At 41.1% G+C, this 17,916-nt stretch overlaps 1 long non-coding RNA gene across 1 annotated transcript in view; it reads left to right on the forward strand.

The window, feature by feature from the left end:
* The window catches only part of LOC113407594, a 75,768-nt gene extending 58,221 nt beyond the window's left edge, over positions 1–17,547 (forward strand). The window contains exon 3 of the long non-coding RNA XR_003370025.2: positions 17,479–17,547. This is a non-coding gene — a long non-coding RNA (uncharacterized LOC113407594). The remainder of the gene's footprint in view (positions 1–17,478) is intronic.
* The last annotated feature ends 369 nt before the right edge of the window (positions 17,548–17,916 follow it).

Genomic DNA, 17,916 nt, shown 5'->3' on the forward strand with positions numbered 1-17,916 from the left:
TCACCAAATAAAATACTGCATTTAACATCCAACCACTCTGGAAAAAAAACTTCTTTTCCTGTACAAAGTGTCATGTTCTATTCATAGTCACACTGGATTTATTCCAGATTTACTCCAATGTAGGCAATAAAACTATTCCATATTAATAATCTAGGGTTATTAAGAGCAGCATTAGTCCATGTTGTAGCTAACTAATGAAGAGCTTTTCCTGGGTACTCAGAAATGGCGATACAATGACTAGATCAAACACTTAATTGGCTTAATAATTAAATGCAGCAATGTGTCAGTTAAAATAAAATGATTGTTAGCTTGTTGGAAAATGTGTTGTATACTATTTTCTTTATGGAACTAATGAGTCAGTGACCAAAGTCATGGTGATTAATTTATAACAGTTGCTTTGGCATATAATATATAATATTTGCTTTGCATTCTGTCCAACATGATGCACATCCTGATTAAATATTTAATCTGTATTGGACCTCCAGGATCGTTATTTTTGTTTCTTTGGAACAAACTGCCAAAGGCAGCAATAGAAGCTGTAGCTGTGAATCTATTAAAAATAAGAGGAAGGGGGAATGAAGAAGAAAATCTCTGAAGATCTAGAGGTTACGAGCATCACACTAGTTCAACTCTGTCTAACTAGACAGGCATTATGAAACAGTTCAGGTAGCCAAGTCATTTCTTCTTTCTGAATGTAATTCTACAGTAGTGTTAAATTCTACACAAAACTGCTGCATTATTGAAGCTAGTTTGAGAATCACTATGTAAACTTAAAAAAGTTAAAAAATGCAAAACTGTAGGTTCCATAGTAACTGTAACCTGCCCACACTGAAGACCTGTAGCATTCTGTGTTATTGTATATACCCAAGTACAGTAAGTGGCTTGTGTGCTCTAGTGACTAGAGCAGTTGACTGGGATGGTGGTGACCTGGGTTTTACTCCCAGTTCTGCTACTGGTTAGCTGGATAACATTGGGTGACTCACTTCAACTTGCTTCAATAAGTGCTAGGTGGTGGTATTCTTTTTCTATTGAATGGAATTAGAATTTTTCATCTGTGTCTCAGAGGACTTATTCTGTTAACAACCAGTTGCAATTCTACCTGAGCTCAAGTGCTCAGTGGTGGGTGTGGGTACGATTTCAGAATTGGAAGATATTAGTTCTGTTCACACTGAAGCCATAAAGTGTTGATTACTCTTGGTGTGAAGCATAATGAAAACCATGAAGTCCTACAATAGCGCCCAGACGACTTTTCACAATATTAACTCTGAGGCCTTAATATAGACACTGTATAAAATAAGGTGTTCAGATTGCTTTGAATGTTTTAAATGTAATGAGTTTTGTGCATTTAATTGTTCAACTGTAAGTTGCATTAGCATGGTTCTTTTACATGGAGTTTCCTTTGCTTTCACTTATCTGAGAAAAAAATTGAACTTGTGCACACCTTTAGCTTTACATTTTTGCAATAGGAGATTTGACTGCACTAAGTCTCCTTCACACAGCTCTGGCAGTGTAAAGGTACATTAGGTGTGTCTACATGGCAGTCGGAGGTGTGATTGCAGGTTGGGTAGATATACCTGTGCTAGCTTTAAACTAGCTGGCACAGACTTCAGTGTGGGCTGTATAAACCCACTCAGGACTCTGAGTACAGAAGCTCTACTGAAGCTTCTGCTGCTGTGCCTTGTCTGCTATTTTAGTGTGCTAGTAGTTTTCAACTAGAGAGTGTGTGTGTGTGTGTGTGTGTGTGTGTGTGTGCGCGCGCGCACTCCCACCCAAGCTGCAATCACATCTTCGACTGCAGTGTAGACAAACCCTTAGAGTATATGAGTGTTAGGCCCATGGCGTTTTAATCAGTAATGTGTGACCTTTTTAATAAAAAACAAAACAAAACTTATTGCACAATTGAGCCAATGCACTACAGGTGAGATTCATTCATGGTGTGACAGTCTTGAAATGGTTGGATTTATTCCAGTGATGAATTTGACCATAAGTGTTTGTTTCAGTAAGGTTCTTATGTGCGTAAGTAAGAAGATGTTCAAATAAACACACTTGAATATGGAAGCATTGAAATACGTGCAGCTATATGTATTTCAATGTGCATGTTTATAAGTGGAAGGGCACACTTAACCTACTTTTTCTTTGTACTTGCACAGGAAAATGTAATACAAGCTTACTAATTGGTAGTTGTTAGATCAGCTTTTATGCAGGTCAAACAACTAATTCATTGAAACCAAAAGGTAGCAGCAATCAAGTATTTTATAAACTGCCTTGTGTGCCTCAGTATATTGGAAATTCAAATGAGTCAGCACAAACAAGCACTCATTTTACAATGCAACCTTTAAGTTACATACAAGAAAGTTTAGCAAAGACAACCAACAATTCATTAGTGTGTCTAGGGTACTGTACCAATGAAAACCATGTATGGGATCTGATGAGGAAAAAATAAATGACAAAACTTGCTAGTAACTGTCAGTCATGTCTATTCTCCAATTCCACAGCCATGAAATTTGCTGCATCTACTGCCTTGTGCCAGAAACATGCTCCAAAATCTAATCTTTCATTTTTAAAAGGATTTGGGGGGAGGGGGGAAGAGAGCCTCAGCTGGTATAACTTGTTATAGCTTAGTTGGCTTCAGTGGAGCTACCCAATGGAACTTAAATTGTGTTTACGGATGCTTTTGTCACTGGAGTGCACGAAACAGCCAGAACATCGTGGTGAGTCTGGCCCAGAATTTCTATATCAAGGAGAACATTGTAAACAAGATCTGTAGTGCATGACTGGCTGCAGCCTTCCCTTCCCCTGTTGTGTTTTTTGCACAGGAACCAAGCATAACTGTGTGTTCCATCTTTGCACCACACCCCTCCCCAAGGGGGTGAAGAGGAGTAAAGTGCAGACTTTCAACCCCATAGTGCAGGTGGCATCTTACTTCTCCACAAGCAAAGCAGCGTTGGTGACAGTTTTAGTCAGTAAACGCTTCTTGACCAACCTTGATTCAAGTGGATCTCCGTCTTGCAAATTAACAAGACCTATCATATTAAGAACAGTGATTTGGCAATTTTGTTAAAGGAAATAGTTTGTATTTCACCTCTAAAGGTTTGTAGCCCAGATAATCTGTTATGGAAGTATATAGGGTACCAAAGAAATACAGAGATTTGAGTTTCCTCCTCTTTTAATGTGTGGATCCACCTATCAGTCTTCTGTCTTTACACTTTGACATTATTTCCTTGTTCCTCTCTTTCTGGCTTTGGCTCTTTACGTTGTTTTGATCCTGCTTTTCCCATTTCTTTTATCTGGTGCTGGATCCTATTCCTTCTTCAGGTTCAGACTGCCCATAGTAGAAGAGCAGCACTTTGCTCCAGCACTGACATTCTGCATCTTTGGCTTGTGCTGCGAGTCAGTCTGGATCAAATGCTTCAGTGCTAATGCATGCTGCTACTCTTCTTTTCCAGCCATTAGCACGGGCAGACATCTGGTAGGAAAAAATGTGGGTGGAGATAAGTGTGTGGCCCTACTTTACAAATCTCTAGTGACTCTCTGCCTGAGAGCCACTGGTGTGGAAGCATTAGTTAAGCCAGATATCTCATACATGATATCAAATTACTGCTTCTTAGTTTTATGGTAAACTAAGAGTGTGGGTTTCAGAGTGGTAGCCGTGTTAGTCTGTATCAGCAAAAAGAACGAGGAGTACTTATGGCACCTTAGAGACTAACAAATTTATTTGGGCATAAGCTTTCATGGGCTAAAACCCACTTCAAGATGCATGGAGTGGAAAATACAGTAGGACGATATACAGAGAACATGAAAAGATGGGGGTTGCCCTACCAACTCTAACGAGACAAAAGGTGGGCTATTAGCAGCAGGAGGGAAAAAACTTTTGTAGTGGTAATCAGGATGGCCCATTTCAAACAGTTGACAAGAAGCTGTGAGTAACAGTGGGGGGAAAAATTAGCATGGGGAAATAGTTTTAGTTTGTGTAATGACCCATCCACTCCCAGCCTTTATTCAGGCTTAATTTGATGGTGTCCACTTTGCAAATTAATTCCAGTTCTGCAGTTTCTCATTGGAGTCTGTTTTTGAAGTTTTTTTGTTGAAGAATTGCCACTTTTAAGTCTGTAATTGAGTGTCCAGGGAGGTTGAAGTGTTCTCCGACTGGTTTTTGAATATTATAATTCTTGACGTCTGATTTGTGTCCATTTATTCTTTTGCGTAGAGACTGTCTGGTCTGGCCAATGTACATGACAGAGGGTCATTGCTGGCACATGATGGCATATATCACATTGGTAGAGTGTGGATGTTACTTAAATTCCCTTTCTATTGTTTTTATATATATAAATAAAATTTATAATATAATTAGGGTTTTATATATATATATATAATTTTATATAATATAAAATTTCTTTTGAAGAGTGCTTCAAGTTTCAGTTAATGAAGATAATTGCTAAGGTTCTGCTAACAAGTGTATGTGTTTGTCAGAGTAGATAATGACATGAAGTAGGTATATCTTAATTAGTTCCATACTGCATGTCTCACAGTTTGAACCTCATCTGTGGTGGCTTATAGTTACACCTGGGGAACCAAAAGGGATCCTCCTCAGGGGCTATGATTGCCTCAGCTGGAAGCACTTTAGGTATGGGTACAGGTTTTTTGGAATGAGGCCACTCGTGGTCTTCCCCTCCCATGGAGGTAAGATCATGGCAGAAAGTGGCTGGTGGGCTGCTCCCTGTGCAAACAGCAAGACTCTGAGGGAGGATGCTGGACGGTTCCCTCCTCTGGAGATAATAGACGTATGGAGACTGCCCTTTTTTCACTGCCAGCCTAATTTAGGACTGAACTGAACTAAACTCAAAATAACAGTATTTGAAGTGATGTTAAAATATAACAGAAGTTTTACCAATTGTGATCTGAATAGTGGCCCTTTTATATTTCTTTGTTTGGGAGGGATTTCTGCTTAAGGAGAAAGAACAGTTACAAAGGAATCAGTCCTGAGGTGAAATACACACTAAACAGCACTTCTTACCTCTGTCCTAGGTACCAGATTTCATAGCCAATGTAGACTGATTTTTAAAGTACCTACATAATAAGATCTATAGTTTTTATTTTATAGTGATTTTCTTACCTCCCTAATAAGGGGTAGCATTATTTGAAGCCTAAAGGGTAGAGTTTCAAGTTACAATCAGAAAGATTGTTCCAGGGCAGGTTATGCTAGTCACTAGTTAGAAAAACGTCCTATACCACAAATAGAAGCAAACGTTATGTAATGGGAAGGCTGCTTCATATTGTATGAAAGCACTAATAGAAAAATCTAGCAGGACCATGTACAAGCTTCCTCACAAACTCCACTAATGCACATCATGCCTGCCCTTGAATATTCAGTACAGTTTTGGAAACTCTGTTTAACAGGGTCATGTGGAGAACGACCATCTATATAAGGAGTAGGTTGAAAACAAGAAGTTCTTTCACTTGTGACTCAAGCCAAGATTTTTACCCATTATTTTCTTTAGTGCATTAATATCTCCATCTAGTCCCCAGAGAATAAAAGAATTTGAATGTAATGAAAGCTTGTATGATTTACACCAACCAGCACACAGCATAGAATAAATCATAAGAGGGAAGAGAAAAATTAACAGAATCCATTAAAAAAAATTCGATAGGGCTCTGAAGCCATAAAACTTTGTATTTAGATAACAGAAAAATTGCCAACCAATTCCACAAGAAATAGTAATGTTCAATATGAAATGGATTCTATAGTCTTTATTGTTGTTTTCTGTACCTCACTTTTTGTTCCAGCCTTTTTGGAATCTGAAACCTACCCAGATATTAAAGATACCTATAAAATAGGTGAGAAATAAAAAAGGAAGACTCCACAGCACAATAAAAGTCAATACAAAGTGTTACATAAACTAGAAGGCATTGACAAAGACAACAGTGCTTTGGAGTGACAGCATAATAACTTATTTTGGCTTGGTGTGGGGGTGGCTGGGTTGTGTCGAGTGGCCTATGATATGGAGGAGGTCAGATTAGATGAGCTGGTGGTACCAGTGTCTGCGATGTGGGTGGTCATGCCTAGTAGTTGGAGCAGGAGTTGGTAGCCAAGAGTAGGAGCCGAGGGCCAGAGTCAGAAGTAAGGAATCAGAGCCAAGGTTTAAAACCAGGTTACCTAGAGTGAGGCAAGAAAGGCAAGGCTGGGAACAGGCAGGCACAAGAGCTATCACAGCCCTGGCTGAATGCTATAAGCAGCCCCTGAACTGCTGCTGGGTTTAAGAGCCTGTCTGCTGACTCTTCAAACCATTCAGGAGCTGTAGCCAATCAGGCAGCCTATTACAGGCCAGGTGTGCTCATTAGGCTGCCTGGAGATTGGCTCTGCTGCAGGTCCTGATTCCTGACAGGTAGTCCCTTCTGGCCTTAAACCGTGTGACTCCACTCCTGGGTCATCAGGATTTGAACCCAGGATCTTTAGCATCAAAGTACTGACCTCTATCACTTGAGCTAAAAGAATGTTAGATGATGGAAGATAAGTCTATTCCTGCTATGTAGATTCTCCACTATAGGAGGCAGCAACACCCATTTTTACACGAATGTCACAATGGTACCAGTAATTTAGTAACAGAAGGGGTAGATATTGTTAATTTCCTTGTATTCAGTTTATGAAGAAGCTATTAAGAATTCTCAAATCATCATATGCCTATTACTCTAAATATTTAGTGTTTGCTACATTATTCCTGTTAGAAACGGGAATCATGAAATTATTCTCTCTCTGTATGAGCCAGGTCTCAAAGACCCATCTTATAGCCAAGGGTACACAAACAGGCTCATTGCCCAAAGTCAAACCAAATAGAAACCAAACTTTTTGCTACACTATTCTTACACTGCTCACCTGACCTAGCCAGAAATTAAACAGGATTTACCACTTTATATTGTTAGAGTAAAAAGGCTCATATGAGTTCAGATAAGATTTATGTAAAGTTTTGAGGTTATCAGAAACACACTGCTGAACAAGTAGCGTCCAGTTAATGGAGATTGAGGGGCAAATCTGACCCCCTTGTGTGAGCACACAAACTGCTGTGCTTCCATTGCATGAATGATGTGTCAGGCCATGAGGGAGCCACGCAGACCCACACTGCCTCCTTGCCTTGCACTGGACTTGTGAGCCTGGTGTCTATCTCTGCACAATTACACAGAGGCTGGTCATAATAGCAGTGAGTCCATTAATTATAAAATTATACGGGACAAAATCCTGTGGTGCACATAGGCTGCTAGTACAGATTGAAGGCAGCAGTGGTAATTTGAGAGTAACTGGGTGGCTGCTCTGTATCCTGGCTCCCTCTCAGTCCCTTTTTATGGGATGAGAATGTGTATATAGGTCAGTGTGCCAAGTTGTTTTCAAAGTTTGTAAGTAGGCCTCAGTTTTTCCACATTTGGTCAGAGTTTCTCTGCTTGCATATACAGCCATTAAATCTGGGAGGCTGTCTGAGTTCTTCTCCAACATTCTAAAATAAAACTGGCTTCATCAGTTTAGGAATACATATTCTAGCAACGAGGAAGTTTATAATGAACCTGCTAACATCTTGTGAGAATTTATTGCTTTTAGAGTTCACACACACACAGGAAATATAACAAAAATTAAAATTCTAGGGGAGATGGAAGATATATTTAGTTTTTCAAGTATTCTGCCAAGAAAATCCCACTGAGCTCTAGCATCTGATTGCCAAGGGTGGCATGCAACAGAAAAGAGTAGGTAATAATTCACATTTTTATCACAGAAGTCTTCTAAATTCAAATATATACTGTATTAAAAACAGTAACCACACACAACAGCTCTGATACTAGTGATCCAATAAGTGGCATTCTTTCCTCTGAACCAATGCTCCAGCCTGACTTGGGAAAAGAGTGATGCTGCCTTTTGGATGAGATGTGAAACCAAGTCTTGACCACTTGTGCTAATTAAAGATCCCACGGCACTCTTTTCTAGAATGGTGATGCTAACCCCTGTGTATCCTTGCTATATTTCACTTAGTGTAATTACATTTTGCAGACCTAAATTCCCTCCGCAGTTTCCAGTGGATGAAGTGCTTGTTCAAAGTTGTTAAACAGTGCTGGTGCATGCTGTTAAACAGCTGCTACGCTTTAGCGCCAGCACAGCAATTCTTATCTATTATTGCCCCTTTGGGTTGGCCACAATTCAGGGCTTTGCAGGTTTGTTTCTGTTAGGAAGAGAAATTGATTATGCGAGTCAGGTATGTTCTTTGATGCAAGCCTATTTATTTAGAAACAATGTACACACACAGAGTCCTGGTCTCCTGAGCACAGTAGAAACAAACAGCAGGAGGCAGTTTCTTTGCTCTGAAATCTCCCCAAGCCTGCCTTTCCAGAATATTCTGTACCCAAGGAGCTCTGTTCCTTTGCTTCCTGTCAGAGCCATGCTTGTGATTGCTTCTCTTGCTGCATGCTGGCTTTTTGCTGTGTGTTTTGTTTTTGTTTTTGTTTTTGTTTTTTGGCTCTCTCACACACAGCTTGCCAAACAATTCCTTTCCCCCTACATTTGCAATCAGGCAACCCCTTGGTCCACTTGGTATAACTTTGGATCAGACCTTGCCATGTGGCTCATTGGCTTGGGCAGCAGCTTCTATTGTTTCCATCTATCTCATGGCATAAGAGGCTTAATTGCTCATTCCACTGAGCCCAAAATAAGGGTATTAGTGCACCCAGTAGCTTTAACCAGGTCTGCAATTGTTGATACATCAGAGATCCTCTTGATGAAAGCCATTCACACCTTCCAAAACAATAATATACAAACGGCTCAGTTTTGCCCAGCCCTTTCTGGGAGGGTAGGTGAGGAAAAGGATTCCAGAAGCCTGCCTTCCATCTTTGTGAATCTGAACAGGGGCTGGCTACAATAACAATCTTCATGTTCTTCTGAGTATAAGGACTGTCCCTGGTTAGTGCCGGTGCTAAAGTTAACTTCCCCAGAGGGAGTAGGAAGTGGTGGCAAGTACCATTAGGCCAGTCTGTGCCACCTCTTCCATGCTAGATAGCAGAGCTGGCTATCTGTCAGGGAACTTGAGCTGCATCCAGGAGATGTAGTACAGCAGCCATACCTCCCCTCCCCCCCTGTTCCTGGAGGTGAGAGTATGTGTGTGGCTTATGCATATGCCGTCAGGAGTTCCACTTTGCAGGGTTAACACTGTCTCCGACTCCTGGCTGTGATAGAATGCATGGGTGAGCCCACAGTTTGTTCTGTTGCTAAACTTTTTAAAGTACTTTGGGATCCATATATCTCAAAGGAACTACATAAATATAAGATCAGTACAGGCAAACTTGAATTTTACAAGACTCAGGAGAAAAGCAAAACCTTCAGAAAATCAGGCCAAGGGATCTTAAAATAATTATTTTACAATTGCTGTAACTACTGGGACAAATGCAGCAATGATTTTCTACAGGTCTCTACAAACTGTGCTTGGTGGATTTCTCTTTGCATGTGGGAGAACGCCAGCCTGTTGCATAGGAAGTATTATAAACAATATCATGCTTTTAAAGGTAAGGTTAAGATGCAATGAGAATAACCAGTAAATCAGAAAAGTGTACGAATGGTTGATGGAGCTTTACTCTCAGTGTCCTGTAACAAGGAGAAGGCATAAAGCTCAAGTGTCAGGAAAATTTTTCTCAGCTATTAATGAAAATCTAAAAGTAACTTGGGAACTTAACCATAAATCCAGGTACTTAAACTCATCAGTCATCTCAAAGAATCATCAAAGGGAAAAATGTTTTAGAAGATCATGTTATGCTTGGTCTAGGGCCAAAAAGCACTGCACTTGTTTTCTTCATGCTTCTTAAAGGTAATTTGTTATCTGTAAAACAACTGTGTATATATGTAAGTTAGGTAAATCTTACAAAGCACTGTTGTTACTCTCCAGTAAGCAATATTTGAGTAAAAATGGAAATTAGACTATTTACAAGCAGAATGCCCATTAAAATTAATCCTACAAACCAGTCAGTTCAATCCCCCTCAGGCCAGTTGCCAAGAATGTCAGAGGTTTGTCCAATTACTGAACAAATTGCTTTCTTTTGGATGGGGGGGGAGGGAACCTAAGAGAAGATGTCCAAGACTGTGGTTGTGATCATGCAAGGTGCTAAGTGTGGGTTCCCACAGAAGGGAGAAGGGGCTGTGATACTCAGCGTTGCATAGCCTAACTTTTAGATGGTTAGAAAATCACAGGAACAATTCTGCAGCTCACCAAGTTGAGTTAGGCCTAGGGTCCCTATACAATGAATGGGGAGAGATAGGTGTCTAAGAATGTGACTCACAAAACCAGCAGGCTAGGTGGGGACCGCCTAAGTTAGATAATGGAAGTTGCTAACCAGAGGGGAGTGTGCTAAGTCCCGGCCCTTCCCATAAATAGACACTTAAATCCAGGCTGCAGGGAGGTTCCTAGCGCTGCTTAGTGATCCACAAATAAAAAATAGCCTACTGCTTGAGGGAATCAGTTAGGCACCTGCCTTACTCCACACAAAGCAGCCACAGCAAGTGCTTATCTCATAACTTCTAGCCCAGTGATTAAAGCACTCACCTTGGATGTGGAACACCCAGGTTCAATTCCCTCTTCTCTGCCGTGGGAGAGAGAGGATTTGAATAGGGGTCTCTGACATCTCAGGAGAGTGCTGTAACCACTGAGCTATGGGATATTCTGATAGGGGTTGCAGGCTCCCCAGTCTCTCCCGTTGAAGCTGTTCCACTTAGGGTTGCCAACCCGCCAGGATTGGCCTGGAGTCTCCTGGAATTGGCATCGATCTCCTGGTGACTATTGACAGCAATCGAGGAGATTTTAATAGGATATTTTAAGAAAATGACATTACGTCATGTTTGGGGAAAAAAAATCTCCTGGAATAGCTTCAGTCAGCGTTGGCAAGTCTAGTTCCACTGTGGCTAAACAATGAAAGAGGGACTGGAGCAGGGGGATGGGACCCAGGTGGGTTCCCTAATAACTGGATTATGGAATCATTTCCACTCGTGTTCACTCTTTCTCTCCAGCCCAGTGGCTGTTTAAGTAGTTATCCAGGGGAACAGCTCCAACAGGAGAGATTGAGGGAGCCTTACATCAGAATATTCCATAGCTCAGTGGTCACAGTATCCAGCTAAGAAGTAGGCAACCCCAGTTCAAATCCTGTTTTTTCCCCCCCTCTGACAGAGAGTTGGGAATTGAAGCTAGGTCTCCCACATCCCAGTCAAGCATCTACCCACAGGACTAAAAGTTATGAGGGTGGCTGGGGTTGCTTCTGGCTTTTGAATGGGGCACAATCTGGTAGACAAGCTCTGAGCACACCTATCAGGTCGGGTCCCACATGCAACCTAGGCAGCCGAATGTCTATCTTCCCCCACTTTGTGAATCACCGTGGGGCTTTGGCTGGATGTCCAGGTGCCTAGAACGAGCCGGGGTGCACGTGCTCAGAGGCTGAAATGTAGGGGCCAAGTGAGTTTAGGGGGCTATGGGGTTCATGGGAGTCTTGTGGGATTACAGTGAAGCCAAATCTGGAATTTAGGTGCATAAAGCCAAGAATTAGCACCTAAATCTGGGATTTAGGCATCTGTGCATCTTTGTGGATCTGGGTCTAAGTGCCTGTGAAGAGGTGCTGGTTATCCTCAACCCCCAATATTAATGGCGCTCAGCACCTTTCAGAATCAGGGCTCAGATGTCAAAGATTTTTCCAGAGCTTTGAGGGGCTAGATACCACAGTGGTGAATGGGCACAATATTAAAACTAGAGATGTTGGTAAAGTAGCAAAACAAATTGAGAGAGAGAATTCCAAGAGAGATTTGGCCCAGTATATATTGGTGTATACTGATTCTATACAGAACAGCAGTAGTGATTGGGTCTTAAACCTGTGTGGAAATGTAGCAGAAAACGGAGACAGGTACTGCATATTCTATGGAGTCTATTTGTATGTATTCCTTTAGTTGCTCAGAGGCATATTTCTGAGGGATTTTTGGCAGCAAGGTTAAATGGAAATAAGGTTTTAATATGAGGTCTGATCCTGCACTCTCTTCATTGACTTCAAAGGCATCCAGGATCAGGCCTTTGTGGAAGATCTAACAGTCCCATGTTTTAATACAGTATTTTTAGTGATTTTTTTTTTTTATAAATTTGTTGTCCTGCCAGTCAGTATCTATTGAAAGGTTAAACAGTGAAAGCAACACATTTATTACAGTCAAGCATAGCTAATGGATCAATGCTGGTTCCTTAAAGATCTGTATGGGTTCACCAGTGAAACGTGTTTTTTTTGTTTGTTTGTTTGTTTGTTTTTCAGTACTGAAATAGCCTGGACAGTAACAGCATGGACCTAAGCACATTTGAGCCATTAGGCTAGGGAATTGGGAGTAGTGATGTGCTGCCAATATTTTAACAAGGAGCGCGCACACACACAGACACACACACTCTCTCTTTTGGTTGCCGATGATAAACAATGCACCTCAGCAGTGCAGGTCTGGAGAATCTAATCATCTGTTTTCTCATTTAAACAAAAATATTAGCCCAAAAGTGGACAATATCACTGGACAAACTAACTAACTCACCTGTGCTAATTTCCCCCCCTGAAAACTATTCTGAGTGTTAGAGGTGAAAAGATGATTAACTAATAACTCAAGCTGATGGAATGTCCCTGTGCAGATTGAAATTTCCTCATATTAGATACATTTTAAAAATGCTTTTTAATTGTGTGGGTTTGTTGTTTGCAAATTGATGCAAACATTTAATAAGCAATATTTAAAACTCAAACTGTGAAACATTGGTGCATGGGGCACAGAGAATTGAGGTGCACCCCTTATGGCCTCTTCACTCTCTGTGGTGTCTGTTAGAGAGATTGCTATATATGAATAGTCTGCTAACAGATAAAGTCTTAGTAGCTGGTATTTAAGAACACCTAGCATCGTTCCTAGTTTTTGTAGGATCAAGAGAACTTATCATGCACTGCAAATGACTTTTTGTGTGCAGTTGTTTACATGGAGCTCTTAGCAATGCCTGTAAAACAGTGTCCACATAGAGGGAAGGAAGGGGTGTATGGAATTGCACCTTAAGAAAATATAGGGTGAATATTTGCACAGTGTTTGGTTAATAAGTAGACAGAGACCATAAGTAAAGCCACTCTTCTATGTAGTTTTAGAAAGAAATTCTGGTTGATAGAAAAAAATATTGTGGTATAAACTGCATGCTAATTCAAAGTTGGATTCACCTAAATGTAATTAACTTATCTTTATATGTGCTGTGTCCCTATGATACAAGACGTTATTTGCATAGCAAGCATTCTTGAAACTTGCAATCGTATGTTTTAGTTTTTGTCCTTGGACAATTTACTAACCTAATTACCTTGCTTTTCTTCTGCTGTCTGTGCTGGGTGCTCAGCTGGATAGTGCTCATGCTGCAGACAAACACAGCATGTGATGCACAGCTGCAGACTGTCCAGCTGCACTGGTTGGCCAAGTACAGGCAATTGAGAAAAATAAAGGATCTCTCCCCCTGCCCTCCAGTCCTTGTAGGAAACAGAAGGCCAATTGATAAAGCCAAGGGGGTTGCAGACTCCATAAGCTTGAAAGCTAAGGTCAGTTAAAAAGACAAAAATCAGAGCCAAAGTAATTAAAATGATAAACTCATGATGTGACAGGCGGAATATATTTGTGCAGGCCTCTTGTTAGAGCACTGGCAGCGGTTCACAGAGAGTGTCATACAAATGGATAGAGAATCAATAGCAAACATAGGCCAAACACAGAGTGCTCAGGAGTATAAAAATGTCCCTTGGGAGAGAAGTAGGGTTGCCAACCTCCTCTGCCCTGCCTCTTCCCTCCAAGGTCCCGCCCCTGCCCATCTCTTCCCCCGAAGCCCTGCCCCATCCACTCCACTTCTCCCCTCTACCTGTTGCTTCCTGCTTCCCCCCTCCCACCCCTGCTGCCTGGATCAGGAGGGGCTTGCCTGCAGAGCCGGGGCTGGGAGCTGCAGCTGCCTGACGAAGGTAAGAGGTGGCCCCGGCTGAGGGGCTGGAGTGGGCTGTAGGAATGTGTTGTTCCCAAATCGTACGCCCACGAAAACGGCAAACTGTTCCCTTGGTAACGAGGCAGGAGTGACCTTGTCCCAGTATCTGTATTTGGGAAACTTATTGGCAACCTGACATCACCCTTGCAGCTGGTGTTCATGTGCACAAGAGATGGGTTTGCTATCTTATGTAATTGTACACTGCATGTCTTCTTCATGCACAAAAATGTAACCACTAAAAAAAGTTGTAAACAAAGTAAAAAAAAGAATAAAAACCCCAGGAAAAGTTTTCCTGGAAAGCTTTTTGCTTAAAGCTTTTAAAGCTCTCTAGCTACCAAAAACCTAGTGTTCTATTTCCTTTCCTGTGTCGTCGCCACAGTGGGCGATGACCTGGCACCTCCCCCGCTTCTTTTCCCTTCCCTCCCCACCTCCCCGGCTCACAGTAACTGGACTTTGGGTGTCCAGTCATTCGATCTGACTGGACACTGTCAGGTCCCCTTTTCGACCAGACTTTCTGGTTGAAAACTGGCCACCCTAGAGAGAGAGTCATTGAAATCCCTGTCAGTTCTTAGATCTCTACTGTTCCTAGTCCTGTAATGAACAAAGGAATCAGCTGTGTTTCTAAGGTGCAAATAGTGTGAGGATAGTGACCCTAGTTCCCAGTTGGACTATACTATGTCCCTGTGTCTGAGGAACTCCTTTCAGGACACCTGAAACGTCCCAGTTTTTCATTTAATCAAAATGTTTTAAATGTACAAAGTATCTGTTCAAGATGACTTGCTGTTCTAAAGATAATTTGTACTGTGTTTACCAGAAACAAAAAGTCCAGTGGAATGAGCGTTTGATGTGATGAACAGTGAAGAGAAAAGCAGAATGAATTTAGAAACAATCAGAGTTGTTCGTCTGCTCAACTTGAATTTTAATTATGATTGTTCAGTGTTTCATGATAAACTCACTCAGAACAGAAATTACTGGAAAAAATCCTCCATTTTGAGAAATATGCGCATTTTGTTGCTGAGTAAGAAGCTGGCAATAGTGACACCATCACACAGTAAAAGAAAAAAGGGTACTTCTGCCTTTGTCTGATCATTCTGTGACCCTAAAAAACGCATCACAAAAGTGTCCTAATGATTTACTTTTAGATGATGGTGACCATATTTTCAGAGCATATGGAAAATGCCATCACATTGAGAAGTCTCCATTGTCCAAAGTGTTCAGTTGTCTGTAACCTCTTCACAAAAATGACAAAATAAAAACTGCCTCTTCCTTTCTCCTGTGACCAAACTGTTCAGCTGGCATAATGAAATGACATAGCATATGGTATGCCTCATGCAACGCTCTGACTGCATAGTTCTCCAAATAATTAAGTACATCCTAGGAAGTGAGATAACTATTTAGCAACCAAAAGACTTTGTTTGATTTTGATGCGAATACCGTATGCTGACAAAATGAACTATAAATGGTTGATGTATTTAATGTCTGTGATTAAGTTACTGAGGCTATGTCTACACTACCCGCCTGAATCGGCGGGTAGAAATCAATCTCTCGGGGATCGAATTATCGCGTCTCGTCGGGACGCGACATTCGATCCCCCAATCGACGCTTGTACTCCACCAGCGGAAGTAGGAGTAAGCGCCGTCAACAGGGGAGCCGCGGAGGTCAATTTGCCGCCGTCCTCACAGCGGGGTAAGTCGGCTCCGATTCGTCGAATTCAGCTACGCGCGTATCTTAAATCCAACACACACACCCCCCCCCCATAGTGAGGACATAGCCTGAGATGCTATTACGCTTTGGGTGCCTAGAATAATGGTATGACTTCTGTAGTAATGGACTGTTTCAAAGTCACTTATTTTGGGAGTGCAAGCAGCAACTATTGCACCATTGCAAATATATTTATAAACTTTTTAATGTTTAATTCCAGAGTAACTTATGCTCTAATGGCTGTTTGTTTGTGTTTTACTTGGGATAAGTATTCCTGTGAGTTTGTCCTTCCTCTCCTCTCTGCCCCCCAGTCTGCTTGTAGGTCTTTGGAGTTACAAAGCCCCCCATTGGATCTTTTGCCTTATGCAAAGATGGTTCTGTTTTTGTGTAAAGATTTAGGCACATCTCTCTCTTTCTAAATGTGTCTTAGTGTAGCACCTACGAGTTCTAGTGGTGGACAATATATACTCAAACATTCAATTGTTAAAAGTTCACTATTTCCAGACCCAAAGGAGGAAGGACCTTAACAATATGAAAGTAGTTCAGCATCTGTGCTATATTTGAATTTCCTGACTTCTGTGGGTCATAAATTTTATACATAAGCACAAATTTTTGTAGTTAGGTAGTGGTACAGTGGAAGCCACATAAAAGAAGACCTGCTTAATATGTTTAAATGAGAGTGCCAACTACAGTATGCACAAAAATATATGGAAGCCCTTCTATGCAAACAGCTGGCAAAGGAATCAGCCTGATAAAAGGACAAGTCATGATTCCACTGAAAAAAAACCTGGAAAAGTGAGCTGTTCGGTGAAGAGATCTATTTTCTAGCCTGAATGTATGTAAGGAAATAATGGAGCCCTCTAATGATGCACACTAAGTGAAAGAGAACATGGTTTTGTGCATTATATATGGTTATAGAAGGTAGTAACAAGTACTCCTGTTCTTTTTGTATTCTGCTATGTAAATGAAATATTTCTGTCCAGTAGAGGGCAGGCTAATAATGATGAAAAACGAGTTGGCAAAAGGAATTAGAAAACATAGTTATAAAAAAGTTAGACCTTATTTTCGGAGGAGGCAAATGCCCGCAGTATCATTTTGTGGGTGTGCAGCACTGCTGAAATGAAGTCCATTGTGTATTAGATCTTCCTTTGGCTTTGGGGGGAAAGACTACAGCTTCTTGCTTCTTTCCATTATTTCAGACAATATATTGGTTGCAGTTTCAAGCTGGGTACATGGAGCAGATGCTGTGTTTGCTGGGAATTGCAGCAGCAGGGAAATCATTTTCTACTTTACTCACCTAGCTCAGTGGTTCTCAACCAGAGTTACGTGTACTCCTGTGGGTACACAGAGGTCTTCCAGGGGGTACATCAACTCATCTAGTTTTGCAGAGTTTTACAGCAGGCTACATAAAAAGCACTAGTGAAGTCAGTACAAACTAAAATTTCATTGTTTATACTGATCTCTATATATTATACACTGAAATGTAAGTACAATATTTATATTCGAATTGATTTATTTTACAATTATATGGTAAAGATGAGAAAGTAAGCAATTTTTCAGTATTAGTGTGCTGAGACACTTTTTTGTATTTTGGCTGATTTTGGTAAGCAAGTAGTTTTTAAGTGAGGTGAAACTTGGGATACGCAAGACAAATCAGACTCCTGAAAGGGGCACAGGAGTCTGGAAAGGTTGAGAGCCACTGACCTAGCCAATTCAGTACTATGTGGACTTCAAAGCAGGCCATTTCCCTTGTGATTCTCTTTAGATGATTTACTTACATTTTGGAGAGTGAAGGAAGGCCCTGGCTGTGCTCTTTGGCTGCAGCTACAGAGAGCAATGGGAAACCTTTGCAGTATGCTAAGTAAACATCTTTGTTGAAGAAGAAGAAATTTCTGACTACACATCAAAGGTAACAGCTGAGTTTTATCTGTGAAGTGATGGTGTGCAGCAGTTATGATATCCCATGGAATACAGAATTACTGTGTTTTGAAATAATGCAGATATTGCATAGGGTGACCAGATAGTAAGTGTGAAAAATCAGGGGGTGGGGGGTAATTGGCACCTATATAAGAAAAAGCCACAAATATTGGGACTGTCCCTATAAAATCGGGACATCTGGTCACCCGAAGATTGCATAAGATTTGCATCACTTGCATTGTAGCATATGGTTTACCTGCCCCCCATAGAAAGGGAGCTCTGAGAC

This window comes from Terrapene carolina, unplaced genomic scaffold (assembly GCF_002925995.2).
Source record: "Terrapene carolina triunguis isolate 2854851 unplaced genomic scaffold, T_m_triunguis-2.0 Scaffold229, whole genome shotgun sequence".
Taxonomy (NCBI): Eukaryota; Metazoa; Chordata; order Testudines; family Emydidae; genus Terrapene; species Terrapene triunguis.